The sequence below is a fragment of the Panulirus ornatus genome, chromosome 17, assembly GCF_036320965.1.
Source record: "Panulirus ornatus isolate Po-2019 chromosome 17, ASM3632096v1, whole genome shotgun sequence".
In the NCBI taxonomy this organism is placed as follows: Eukaryota; Metazoa; Arthropoda; class Malacostraca; order Decapoda; family Palinuridae; genus Panulirus; species Panulirus ornatus.
This window is the reverse complement of record NC_092240.1, coordinates 25,066,903-25,082,363: the sequence shown is the minus strand read 5'-3', so window position 1 is coordinate 25,082,363 and position 15,461 is coordinate 25,066,903. Positions and strand designations below refer to the sequence as shown.

The window sequence follows — 15,461 nt, the reverse complement described above, 5'->3', positions numbered from 1 at the left end:
CTGCAAGGTAGTGATAGGAAAAGATAGCTGTCATGTGTAATGCACTGAAACCACAGCTCCCTTTCCACATCCAGGCCTCACAAAACTTTCCATAGTTTACCCCAGTCGCTTCACATGCCATGTTTCAATCCATTGACAGCACATCGACCCTGGTATACCACATCGTTCCAATTCACTCTATTCCTTGCATGCCTTTCACCTTCCTGTATGTTCAGGCCCCAATTGCTCAAGATCTTTTTCACTCCATCCTTCCACCACCAATTTGGTCTCTCGCTTCTCCTCCTTCCCTCTACCTCTGACACATATATCCTCTTTGTCAATCTTTCCTCACTCATTTTCCCCGTGTGACCAAACCATTTCAAAACACCCTCCTCTGGTTTCTCAACCACACTCTTTTTATTACCACACATCTCTCTTACCCTTTCATTACTTACTGGGTCAAACCACCTCACACCACATATTTTCCTCAGACATTTCATTTCCAACACATCCACCCTCCTCCGCACATCCCTATCTATAACCAATGCCTGACAACAATATAACATTGTTGGAACCACTGTTCCTTCAAACATACCTATTTTTTGCTCACTGAGATAATGTTCTCGCCTTCCACACAATCTTCACCTCTCCCAGAGCCTTCACCCCCCTCCCCCACCCTGTGACTCACTTCTGCTTCCATGGTTCCATCTGCTGCTAAATCCACTCCCAGATATCTAAAACACTTCACTTCCTCCAGTTTTGCTCCGTTCAAACTTACCTCCCAATTAACTTGTCCCTCACCCCTACTGAATCTAATAACCTTGCTCTTATTCACATTTACTCTCATCTTTCTTCTTTCACACACTTTACCAAACTTCTGTGGTTTCTCACCTAAATCAGCCACCAGTGCTGTGTCATCAGCGAACAGCAACTGACTCACTTCCCAAGCCCTCTCGTTAACAACAGACTGCATACTTGCCCCTCTCTCCAAAACTCTTGCATTCACCTCTCTAACGACCCCATCAATAAACAAATTAACAACCATGGAGACGTCATGCTCCCCTACTGCAAACTGACATTCACTGGAAACCAATCATTTTCATTTCTTCCTACTTGTTCACATGTCTTACATCCTTGGTAAACACTTTTCACTGCTTCTAGCAACTTACCTCCCACACCATATATTTTTAATACCTTCCACAAAGCGTCTCTGTCAACCCTATCATTTGACTTCTCCAGATCCATAAATGCTACATACAAATTAATTTATTTTTCTAAGTATTTCTCACATACATTCTTCAGAGCAAACACTTTATCCACACATCCTCTCCCACTTCTGAAACCACACTGCTCTTCCCCAATCTGATGCTGTGTACATGCCTTTGCCCTCTCAATCAATACCCTCCAATATAATTTCCCAGGAATATTCAACAAACTTATGCCTCTGTAATTTGAACATTCACCTTTATCCCCTTTGCCTTTGTACAATGGCACTATGCATACATTCCACCAATCCTCAGGCACTTCACCATGATCCATACATACATTGAATATCCTTAACAACCACTCAACAACACAGTCACCCCCTTTTTTCATAAATTCCACTGCAATACCATCCATACCCACCACCTTTCTGGTTTTCATCTTCCACAAAGCTTTCACTCCTTCTTCTCTGTTTACCAAACCTTACTCCCTGACCCTCTCACTTCGCACACCACCTTGACCAAAGCACCCTATATCTGCCACTCTGTTACGTAACACATTCAACGACCTTGAAAATACTCGCTCCATCTCCTCACTTCACCACTACTTGTTATTACCTCCCCATTAGCCTTCTTCGCTGATGTTTCCATTTATTGTCTTATGCACTTTATTTACATCCTTCCAAAACATCTTTTTATCCTCCCTAAAATTTAATGATGCTCTCTCATCCCAACTCTCATTTGCCCTCTTTTTCATCTCTTGCACCTTTTTCTTGACCTCCTGCCACTTTCTTTTATACATCTCCCAGTCACTTGCTCTACTTCCTTGCAAATATCATCCAAATGCCTCTCTCTTCTCTTTCACTAACAATCTTACTTCTTCATCCCACCACTCACTACCCTTTCTACTCTCCCCACTTCCCACCTTTCTCATGCCACAAGCATCTTTTGTGCAAGCCATCCCTGCTTCCCTAAATACATCCCATTCCTCCCCCACTCCCCTTATGTCATTTGCTCTTACCTTTTGCCATTCTGCACTCAATTTCTCCTGGTATTTCCTCACACAAGTCTCCTTTCCAGGCTCGCTTACTCTCACCACTCTCTTCATCCCAACATTCTCTCTTCTTTTCTGAAAACCTCTACAAATTTTCACCTTTGTGGCCACAAGATAATGATCAGACATCTCTCCAGTTGCCCCTCTCAGCACAGTAACATCCAAAAGTCTCTCTTTCACAAGCCTATCAATTAACACATAATCCAATAATGCTCTCTGGCCATCTCTCCTACTTACATACATATACTAATGTATATCTCTTTTTAAACTAGGTATTCACAATCACCAGTCCTTTTTTAGCACAAATCTACAAGCTCTTCACCATTTCCATTTATAACACTGAACATCCCATGTATACCAATTATACCCTCAACTGCCACATTACTCACCTTTGCATTTAAATCACCCATCACTATAACCATGTCTTGTGCATCAAAGCTGCTGACACACTCACGCAGCTGCTCCCAAAACACTTGCCTCTCATGATCTTTCTTTTCATGTGTTGGTGCATAGGCACCAATAATCACCCATCTCTCTCCATCCACTTTCAGTTTTACCCATATCAATCTAGAGTTTACTTTCTTACACTCTTTCACATACCCCACAACTCCTGTTTCAGGAGTAGTGCTACTCCTTCCTTTTCTTTTGTCCTCTCACCAACCCCTGACTTTCCTCCCAAAACATGCCCAAACCACTCTTCCCCTTTACCCTTGAGTTTTGTTTCACTCGGAGCCTAAACATCCTGGTTCCTTTCCTCAATATACTACCTATCTCTCCTTTTTTCTTATCTTGATTACATCCACACACATTTACACACCCCAGTCTGAGCCTCTACTGTAGTGCACTATACTTAATCGCTGTTTCCTGTGTCAGCGACGTAGCGCCAGGAAACAGACAAAGAGTGGGCCATCCACTCATAGACACACACACACACACACACACACACATATATATATATATATATATATATATATATATATATATATATATATATATATATATATATATTTTTTGTTGCTGTCTCCCGCGTTTGCGAGGTAGCGCAAGGAAACAGACGAAAGAAATGGCCCAACCCACCCCCATACACATGTATATACATAAGTCCACACACGCAAATATACATACCTACACAGCTTTCCATGATTTACCCCAGACGCTTCACATGCCCTGATTCAATCCACTGACAGGACATCAACCCCGGTATACCACATCGATCCAATTCACTCTATTCCTTGCCCTCCTTTCACTCTCCTGCATGTTCAGGCCCCGATAACACAAAATCTTTTTCACTCCATCTTTCCACCTCCAATTTGGTCTCCCACTTCTCCTCGTTCCCTCCACCTCCGACACATATATCCTCTTGGTCAATCTTTCCTCACTCATTCTCTCCATGTGCCCAAACCATTTCAAAACACCCTCTTCTGCTCTCTCAACCACGCTCTTTTTATTTCCACACATCTCTCTTACCCTTACGTTACTTACTCGATCAAACCACCTCACACCACACATTGTCCTCAAACATCTCATTTCCAGCACATCCATCCTCCTGTGCACAACTCCATCCATAGCCCACGCCTCGCAACCATACAACATTGTTGGAACCACTATTCCTTCAAACATACCCATTTGTGCTTTCCGAGATAATGTTCTCGACTTCCAAACATTCTTCAAGGCTCCCAGAATTTTCGCCCCCTCCCCCACCCTATGATTCACTTCCGCTTCCATGGTTCCATGGTTGTTTAATTTGTTTATGGATGGGGTGTTAGGGAGGTGAATGCAAGAGTTTTGGAAAGAGCGGCAAGTATGCAGTCTGTTGTGGAAAAGAGAACTTGGGAAGTGAGTCAGTTGTTGTTCGCTGATGATACGACGCTGGTGGGTGATTCATGTGAGAAACTGCAGAAGCTGGTGACTGAGTTTGGTAAAGTGTGTGAAAGAAGAGAGTTGAGTGTAAATGTGAATAAGAGCAAGGTTATTAGGTACAGTAGGGTTGAGGGTCAAGTCAATTGGGAGGTAAGTTTGAATGGAGAAAAACCGGAGGAAGTAAAGTGTTTTAGATATCTGGGAGTAGATCTGGCAGCGGATGGAACCATGGAAGCGGAAGTGAATCATAGGGTGGGGGAGGGGGCGAAAATTCTAGAAAGCAAAAATGGGTATGTTTGAAGGAATAGTGGTTCCAACAATGTTGTATGGTTGTAAGGCGTGGGCGATGTATAGAGTTGTGCGCAGGAGGGTGGATGTGCTGGAAATGAGATGTTTGAGGACAATATGTGGTGTGAGGTGGTTTGATCGAGTAAGTAATGTAAGGGTAAGAGAGATGTGTGGAAATAAAAAGAGTGTGGTTGAGAGAGCAGAAGAGGGTGTTTTGAAGTGGTTTGGTCACATGGAGAGAATGAGTGAGGAAAGATTGACCAAGAGGATATATGTGTCAGTGGTGGAGGGAACGAGGAGAAGTGGGAGACCAAATTGAAGGTGGAAAGATGGAGTGAAAAAGATTTTGAGTGATCGGGACCTGAACATGCAGGAGGGTGAAAGGCGTGCAAGGAATAGAGTGAATTGGAACGATATGGTATACCAGGGTGGACATGCTGTCAATCGATTGAACCACGGCATGTGAAGCGTCTGGGGTAAACCATGGAAAGTTGTGTGGGGCCTGGATGTGGAAAGGGAGCTGTGGTTTCGGTGCATTACTACATGACAGCTAGAGACTGAGTGTGAACGAATGTGGCCTTTGTTGTCTTTTCCTAGCGCTACCTCGTACACATGAGGGGGGAGGGGGTCGTTATTTCATGTGGCGAGGTGGCGATGGGAATAGATAAAGGCAGACAGTATGAATTATGTACATGTGTATATATGTATATGTCTCTGTGTGTATATATATGTATACATCGAGATGTATAGGTATGTATATTTGCGTGTGTGGACGTGTATGTATGTACATGTGTACGTGGGTGGGTTGGGCCATTCTTTCGTCTGTTTCCTTGCGCTACCTCACTAACGCGGGAGACAGCGACAAAGCAGAGTAGAGTACGGGTTGATTATTAATCGTCTGGTTGACTGTAGTTGATGTAAAGTACTGGTTGATTATTAATCGTCTGGTTGACTGTAGTTGATGTAAAGTACTGGTTGATTATTAATCGTCTGGTTGACTGTAGTTGATGTAGAGTACGGGTTAATTATTAATTGTCTAGTTGACTGTAGTTGATGTAGAGTACGAGTTGATTATTAATCGTCTGGTTGACTGTAGTTGATGTAAAGTACGGGAATTACGTTTCAGTAAAACCCGATTTAATTCTAAGTGGCTTCTCACTGATTGTGTTTCCCTGCTGTTGCGTCAGTTTTTCTTATTTTTTAGATTTTTCGGTGCCAGTTGCTTTTTTTGTGTTAGATTAAGGCATTATACTCCTGCTGAAGTATAGTTATTGTAATATAATATCATGTGTTATGAAATTCAATTTCCACAGGAGTATTGTTAATAACACTTGAGGAGAACGACTTAATAGTTAAAAGCAGTGTTGCTGAGCTTCAAACATGTGTATATACTTCGTCAGTATCAGACTCAGACTAGGGAGAGCTTTGTGCTTTCTCATGTGCGTCGTAGCAGTTGTCCATTTGAGTGTGGGGAAGGGTGTGAGCGTCTTGTTCGGGGGCAGTGTGTGAATGCATGCTAGACGTGTGGAGGATTTTCTATAATGTGACTTTAATAAGGTCAACCAAACAACTTGTTATGAGTTCTTATTGAATATATGGGTAATAATACTTCATAATGATAACACTACTGATGTATTTACCGCCAGTGAGTATAAGAATATATTTGCCAGCTGCACAAAGCAGGCTGGGATAATTTGCAATGCCCCTCACCGCATTTACGTTTCTAGGCATGTTAGCTTCTGGCAAGAGTAGTTAGTTTAGCTTCGTTAATGCGCGTGTTGCGGACAAAATCCCTTGTGATTGTAAGCATACATGTATTTACGCTAAATGCACCTGTTCTAGACAAAATCTCATGGGATTATTAGCTCAATTACGTCTGATATTTTTCTTGCAGACAAAATCTTTTGGGACTGATTGCATGATTACGCTTGATGCACTTATCCTAGGCATAATCTCTTGGGATTGTTAGCGTAAGAATTGCGCTTAATGCTCTTCTCGACATTTTTTTTAATTGGGGAGGGGGAAGGTGGATCGTTGCCATAACTACATTTAATTCACTTATGATAGACGGGTGGTTCCCAGAGTTTCTCAGCCTAGCAACCTTTTACCAGAAACAGTGATCGCTGATGCTCCCACCCATGATTTGTACATAAGGAATGCTCTCTTGCGGAAAACCTTTTTATAATTCCCCATATAAATGAGCAGTTAACCTATTAAGGAAGGATCCCTCCTCCCCCCAACCGAATTATTTATGCGGCTTCCGCACAAGAACCGGATGAAAAAGTGTCTTGAAATTCAAAATGATTTCATATCAACGAAAAATGTTGGGCATCAGTTATATGCATAATTTTGAAATGGTTTTGCGAAGTTTCTATGGCACACGGAAAATCATAGTGATTTTACTTGATCAAAAGATGTTTTACATCAACATCATTTGTATGGTAATGCAACGTTTAAAAAAAAAAAAAAGGGGGCATGAAAAATCAGAATTGTTTGAACTAGCAGTAGGGACTCGTATGGTTACTGAGCTGTCAGTCTAATGTTCCATTGGGATTAATGGATGGTCAGGATGCTGCGTATGTGTTCTGGAAGCAATATTTATTTAGTTATTATATTCTTAAGCACAGAAGTGTTCTGGGCGGGCCTTCGCCCTCCTTAAGAGTTTACCGACCCCCCATTCCTCACCTAATTTTCAAAAAGCCCACTGGGGACGGCACCGATCGAGTTGAGTACCACTGTTCTAATATAAATCTTTTGAAGTTGTGAGCATGATAAATACACGTGTTTATTTTTATTTTTATTATAATTTGTCGCTGTCTCCCGCGTTTGCGAGGTAGCGCAAGGAAACAGACGAAAGAAATGGCCCCCCCCCCATACACATGTATATACATACGTCCACACACGCAAATATACATACCTACACAGCTTTCCATGGTTTACCCCAGACGCTTCACATGCCTTGATTCAATCCACTGACAGCACGTCAACCCCGGTATACCACATCGCTCCAATTCACTCTATTCCTTGCCCTCCTTTCACCCTCCTGCATGTTCAGGCCCCGATCACACAAAATCTTTTTCACTCCATCTTTCCACCTCCAATTTGGTCTCCCTCTTCTCCTCGTTCCCTCCACCTCCGACACATATATCCTCTTGGTCAATCTTTCCTCACTCATTCTCTCCGCGTGTCCAAACCACTTCAAAACACCCTCTTCTGCTCTCTCAACCACGCTCTTTTTATTTCCACACATCTCTCTTACCCTTACGTTACTCACTCGATCAAACCACCTCACACCACACATTGTCCTCATACATCTCATTTCCAGCACATCCATCCTCCTGCGCACAACTCTATCCATAGCCCACGCCTCGCAACCATACAACATTGTTGCAACCACTATTCCTTCAAACATACCCATTTTTGCTTTCCGAGATAATGTTCTCGACTTCCACACATTCTTCAAGACCCCCAGAATTTTCGCCCCCTCCCCCACCCTATGATCCACTTCCGCTTCCATGGTTCCATCCGCTGACAGATCCACTCCCAGATATCTAAAACACTTCACTTCCTCCAGTTTTTCTCCATTCAAACTCACCTCCCAATTGACTTGACCCTCAACCCTACTGTACCTAATAACCTTGCTCTTATTCACATTTACTCTTAACTTTCTTCTTCCACACACTTTACCAAACTCAGTCACCAGCTTCTGCAGTTTCTTACATGAATCAGCCACCAGCGCTGTATCATCAGCGAACAACAACTGACTCACTTCCCGAGCTCTCTCATCCCCAACAGACTTCATACTTGCCCCTCTTTCCAAAACTCTTGCATTTACCTCCCTAACAACCCCATCCATAAACAAATTAAACAACCATGGAGACATCACACACCCCTGCCGCAAACCTACATTCACTGAGAACCAATCACTTTCCTCTCTTCCTACACGTACACATGCCTTACATCCTCGATAAAAACTTTTCACTGCTTCTAACAACTTTCCTCCCACACCATATATTCTTAATACCTTCCACGTGTTATATACAATATTTCGGGACTGTTGGCGCTGTTTCGCTAAATACGCGTGTTCGAGACAGTATGTCTTAGGATTATTAATATGATTACGTTAAATGCATGTTTTCTAGACAATATCTCCTAGGATTGTTAGTTCTTGACAATATATCGGGGATTGTTGGCACAGTCACGCTAAATGCACGTGTACTAGACAATATGTTGGCATTGGTAGTGTAATTACGGTAAATGCTTGTGTTCTGCACAAAAATGTCTAGGCTTGTTGGCTTGAAATAAGCCAGATTGTAATTTCCTTCTGGAAATATTACGGTGCGATAGACTCATGTTGGGCTTAAACCTAACAGTTGGTTATTAAAAGTTTACTAAGATTACAACATAGCTTTTACCATTTAAACAAAGAATCATAGTATTGTCGTAGAATGAAATACAGTGGGATTAATTGAGATTTAGTAAAAGAGCTGTAGTCATGGCCGGGCTGAACCCATGGGAGGAAGGTGTGTTGTCGATAAAGCTAATGTGTCACTGGCCGTCTCGGGCACAGTCTTAAGTGTGTTGCCATGTTGTCTGCACCGCTGGCCACGGCCAACGGCCTCAACCCTGCCACGTTGCCCCTTAGCCTCAGCACAGGGGTTCCGTATCCGCGCAGGTTACGTGTTGCGGGAGGTTGTGGGCGGTGATCCACTTCCATGTTCTGGTAACATTGATCCTGCAGCTGGGTGGTAGAGTCGGCGGTGTTGATTTACGCTGGCTCTAGCCGGGCGCTTCACTTTGCCAGCCATGATTTCACGTTTCTGAATTCTGATGAAGCCATTTTTGGATTATTTTTGAAGCCGTTCTACAAGGGAAGGAGTGGGCGTCGGGGGCGAAAATACTGGGGGGGGGGGGGGGTATTATAGGAGGGGGATGCACCACCCTTGAAAAATAGGGCTCTCGACGTGGCTATTTTTTGATGTTGATAAATGAATATAAGTTGTCGTGCAGTTTTGTACGGAAATTAGCTATTCTTTTTTGTATGTTGAAATTTAACTTGTTAATAATGCTTATGAAGGTGACTTCTACGTGATCTTCGGGCAATAACAAGACCACGTCCCAATTACTCTGGGCTCTGATGCCTCACACCATCTCAAGGAAAGCAGTCTGGTTCCGCTCCGGGCGAGAATGTGATGTTGACATCTAGCGCCTGCTGTGTTCCACTCAGTAGTGTGATTTCAGGATAGAATGATGATAACGAGAGGGGAAAATAGTGGATGTTTTTTTTTACTGGACTTTCCCAGTAAATTGGCCTCGCTGGTCAATCTGCATGATATTACGAATCAATATATTTGTGTGAATAGAATCTCATGCAGTCGCTGCCTGACAGTATCATTGTGGTATCCTCAGTGTGGTGGAGTAGAGGTCGTGTCGTTTCTTACAACTTGCATCGGATGATACATACGATCCAGATGGTGTGGGGTCACAATATATTCATTGCATGCAATCATTATTGGACGCGCGCGCGCGCGCGCGCACACACACACACACACAAACAACAAAGGCCACATTCGTTCACACTCACTCTCTAGTTGTCATGTGTAATGCACCGAAACCACAGTTCCCTTTCCACATCCAATCCCCACAAAACTTTCCACACACACATTGAAAGAAAGAAATATATATATATATATATATATATATATATATATATATATATATATATTCATTTTTTTCATACTATTCGCCATTTCCCGCGTTAGCAAGGTAGCAAGGAGACCTGTGTGAGGAAGTACCAGGAGAGACTGAGTACAGAATGGAAAAAGGTGAGAGCAATGGAAGTAAGGGGAGTGGGGGAGGAATGGGATGTATTTAGTGAATCAGTGATGGATTGTGCAAAAGATGCTTGTGGCATGAGAAGAGTGGGAGGTGGGTTGATTAGAAAGGGTAGTGAGTGGTGGGATGAAGAAGTAAGAGTATTAGTGAAAGAGAAGAGAGAGGCATTTGGACGATTTTTGCAGGGAAAAAATGCAATTGAGTGGGAGATGTATAAAAGAAAGAGACAGGAGGTCAAGAGAAAGGTGCAAGAGGTGAAAAAAAAGGGCAAATGAGAGTTGGGGTGAGAGAGTATCATTAAATTTTAGGGAAAATAAAAAGATGTTCTGGAAGGAGGTAAATAAAGTGCGTAAGACAAGGGAGCAAATGGGAACTTCAGTGAAGGGCGCAAATGGGGAGGTGATAACAAGTAGTGGTGATGTGAGAAGGAGATGGAGTGAGTATTTTGAAGGTTTGTTGAATGTGTTTGATGATAGAGTGGCAGATATAGGGTGTTTTGGTCGAGGTGGTGTGCAAAGTGAGAGGGTTAGGGAAAATTATTTGGTAAACAGAGAAGAGGTAGTGAAAGCTTTGCGGAAGATGAAAGCCGGCAAGGCAGCAGGTTTGGATGGTATTGCAGTGGAATTTATTAAAAAAGGGGGTGACTGTATTGTGGACTGGTTGGTAAGGTTATTTAATGTATGTATAACTCATGGTGAGGTGCCTGAGGATTGGCGGAATGCGTGCATAGTGCCATTGTACAAAGGCAAAGGGGATAAGAGTGAGTGCTCAAATTACAGAGGTATAAGTTTGTTGAGTATTCCTGGTAAATTATATGGAGGGTATTGATTGAGAGGGTGAAGGCATGTACAGAGCATCAGATCGGGGAAGAGCAGTGTGGTTTCAGAAGTGGTAGAGGATGTGTGGATCAGGTGTTTGCTTTGAAGAATGTATGTGAGAAATACTTAGAAAAGCAAATGGATTTGTATGTAGCATTTATGGATCTGGAGAAGGCATATGATAGAGTTGATAGAGATGCTCTGTGGAAGGTATTAAGAATATATGGTGTGGGAGGAAAGTTGTTAGAAGCAGTGAAAAGTTTTTATCGAGGATGTAAGGCATGTGTACGTGTAGGAAAAGAGGAAAGTGATTGGTTCTCAGTGAATGTAGGTTTGCGGCAGGGGTGTGTGATGTCTCCATGGTTGTTTAATTTGTTTATGGATGGGGTTGTTAGGGAGGTAAATGCAAGAGTTTTGGAAAGAGGGGCAAGTATGAAGTCTGTTGGGGATGAGAGAGCTTAGGAAGTGAGTCAGTTGTTGTTCGCTGATGATACAGCGCTGGTGGCTGATTCATGTGAGAAACTGCAGAAGCTGGTGACTGAGTTTGGTGAAGTGTGTGGAAGAAGAAAGTCAAGAGTAAATGTGAATAAGAGCAAGGTTATTAGGTACAGTAGGATTAAGGGTCAAGTCAATTGGGAGGTGAGTTTGAGTGGAGAAAAACTGGAGGAAGTGAAGTGTTTTAGATATCTGGGAGTGGATCTGTCAGCGGATGGAACCATGGAAGCGGAAGTGGATCATAGGGTGGGGGAGGGGGCGAAAATTCTGGGGGCCTTGAAGAATGTGTGGAAGTCGAGAACATTATCTCGGAAAGCAAAAATGGGTATGTTTGAAGGAATAGTGGTTCCAACAATGTTGTATGGTTGCGAGGCGTGGGCTATGGATAGAGTTGTGCGCAGGAGGATGGATGTGCTGGAAATGAGATGTTTGAGGACAATGTGTGGTGTGAGGTGGTTTGATCGAGTGAGTAACGTAAGGGTAAGAGAGATGTGTGGAAATAAAAAGAGCGTGGTTGAGAGAGCAGAAGAGGATGTTTTGAAGCGGTTTGGTCACATGGAGAGAATGAGTGAGGAAAGATTGACCAAGAGGATATATGTGTCGGAGGTGGAGAGAACGAGGAGAAGAGGGAGACCAAATTGGAGGTGGAAAGATGGAGTGAAAAAGATTTTGAGTGATCGGGGCCTGAACATGCAGGAGGGTGAAAGGAGGGCAAGGAATAGAGTGAATTGGAGCGATGTGGTATACCGGGGTTGACGTGCTGTCAGTGGATTGAATCAAGGCATGTGAAGCGACTGGGGTAAACCATGGAAAGCTGTGTAGGTATGTATATTTGCGTGTGTGGACGTATGTATATACATGTGTATGGGTGGGGGGGGGTTGGGCCATTTCTTTCGCCTGTTTCCTTGCGCTACCTCGCAAACGCGGGAGACAGCGACAAAGTATAATAAAAAAAAAAAAATATATATATATATATATATATATATATATATATATATATATATATATATATATATATATATATATATATTCCATATGAACGCGCACTTCATATGCGTTAAGAACAGAGGACTGGGCCTCTGAGGGAATATCCTCACCTGGCCTCGTTCTCTGTTCCTTCTTTTGGAAAATTTAAAAAAAAAACGAGAGGGGAGGATTTCCAGCCCCCCGCTCCCTTCCCTTTCAGTCGCCTTCAACGACACGCAGGGAATACGTGGGAAGTATTCTTTCTCCCCTATCCCCAGGGATATATATATATATATATATATATATATATATATATTTTTTTTTTTTTTTTTTTATACTTTGTCGCTGTCTCCCGCGTTTGCGAGGTAGCGCAAGGAAACAGACGAAAGAAATGGCCCAACCCCCCCCCCATACACATGTACATACACACGTCCACACACGCAAATATACATACCTACACAGCTTTCCATGGTTTACCCCAGACGCTTCACATGCCTTGATTCAATCCACTGACAGCACGTCAACCCCTGTATACCACATCGCTCCAATTCTCTCTATTCCTTGCCCTCCTTTCACCCTCCTGCATGTTCAGGCCCCGATCACACAAAATCTTTTTCACTCCATCTTTCCACCTCCAATTTGGTCTCCCTCTTCTCCTCGTTCCCTCCACCTCCGACACTATATATCCTCTTGGTCAATCTTTCCTCACTCATTCTCTCCATGTGACCAAACCATTTCAAAACACCCTCTCTGCTCTCTCAACCACGCTCTTTTTATTTCCACACATCTCTCTTACCCTTACGTTACTTCGATCAAACCACCTCACACCACACATTGTCCTCAAACATCTCATTTCCAGCACATCCATCCTCCTGCGCACAACTCTATCCATAGCCCACGCCTCGCAACCATACAACATTGTTGGAACCACTATTCCTTCAAACATACCCATTTTTGCTTTTTCGAGATAATGTTCTCGACTTCCACACATTCTTCAAGGCTCCCAGGATTTTCGCCCCCTCCCCCACCCTATGATTCACTTCCGCTTCCATGGTTCCATCCGCTGCCAGATCCACTCCCAGATATCTAAAACACTTCACTTCCTCCAGTTTTTCTCCATTCAAACTCACCTCCCAATTGACTTGACCCTCAACCCTACTGTACCTAATAACCTTGCTCTTATTCACATTTACCCTTAACTTTCTTCTTTCACACACTTTACCAAACTCAGTCACCAGCTTCTGCAGTTTCTCACATGAATCAGCCACCAGCGCTGTATCATCAGCGAACAACAACTGACTCACTTCCCTAAGCTCTCTCATCCCCAACAGACTTCATACTTGCCCCTCTTTCCAAAACTCTTGCATTCACCTCCCTAACAACCCCATCCATAAACAAATTAAACAACCATGGAGACATCACACACCCCTGCCGCAAACCTACATTCACTGAGAACCAATCACTTTTCTCTCTTCCTACACGTACACATGCCTTACATCCTCGATAAAAACTTTTCACTGCTTCTAGCAACTTGCCTCCCACACCATATATTCTTAATACCTTCCACAGAGCATCTCTATCAACTCTATCATATGCCTTCTCCAGATCCATAAATGCTACATACAAATCCATTTGCTTTTCTAAGTATTTCTCACATACATTCTTCAAAGCAAACACCTGATCCACACATCCTCTACCACTTCTGAAACCACACTGCTCTTCCCCAATCTGATGCTCTGTACATGCCTTCACCCTCTCAATCAATACCCTCCCATATAATTTGCCAGGAATACTCAACAAACTTATACCTCTGTAATTTGAGCACTCACTCTTATCCCCGTTGCCTTTGTACAATGGCACTATGCAGGCATTCCGCCAATCCTCAGGCACCTCACCATGAATCATCCATACATTAAAAAATCTTACCAACCAGTCAACAATACAGTCACCCCCTTTTTTAATAAATTCCACTGCAATACCATCCAAACCTGCTACCTTGCCGGCTTTCATCTTCTATAAAGCTTTTACTACCTCTTCTCTGTTTACCAAATAATTTTCCCTAACCCTCTCACTTTGCACACCACCTCGACCAAAACACCCTATATCTGCCACTCTATCATCAAACACATTCAACAAACCTGCAAAATACTCACTCCATCTCCTTCTCACATCACCACTACTTATCACCTCCCCATTAGCGCCCTTCACTGAAGTTCCGATTTGTTCCCTTATTTTACGCACTTTATTTACCTCCTTCCAAAACATCTTTTTATTCTCCCTAAAATTTAATGATACTCTCTCACCCCAACTCTCATTTGCCCTCTTTTTCACCTCTTGCACCTTTCTCTTGACCTCCTGCCTCTTTCTTTTATACATCTCCCACTCATTTGCATTTTTCCCTACAAAAATCGTCCAAATGCCTCTCTCTTCTCTTTCACTAATAATCTTACTTCTTCATCCCACCACTCACTACCCTTTCTAATCAACCCACCTCCCACGCTTCTCATGCCACAAGCATCTTTTGCGCAAGCCATCACTGATTCCCTAAATACATCCCATTCCTCCCCCACTCCCCTTACCTCCTTTGTTCTCACCTTTTTCCATTCTGTACTCAGTCTCTCCTGGTACTTCCTCGCACAAGTCTCCTTCCCAAGCTCACTTACTCTCACCACTCTCTTCACCTCAACATTCTTTCTTCTTTTCTGAAAACCCCCTCAAATCTTCACCTTCGCCTCCACAAGATAATGATCAGACATCCCTCCAGTTGCGCCTCTCAGCATATTAACATCCAAAAGTCTCTCTTTCGCGCGCCTATGAATTAACGCGTAATCCATTAACGCTCTCTGGCCATCTCTCCTACTTACATACGTATACTTATGTATATCTCGCTTTTTAAACCAGGTATTCCCAATTACCAGTCCTTTTTCAGGACATAAATCTACAAGCTCTGCACCATTTCCATTT

The 15,461-nt window shown here is 43.0% G+C and overlaps 1 protein-coding gene across 1 annotated transcript in view; it reads left to right on the top strand.

Annotated features, from left to right (window-relative positions):
* Nucleotides 1-15,461, top strand: part of LOC139754644 (uncharacterized) — a 367,745-nt gene that overhangs the window by 40,599 nt on the left and 311,685 nt on the right. The window lies entirely within an intron of this gene.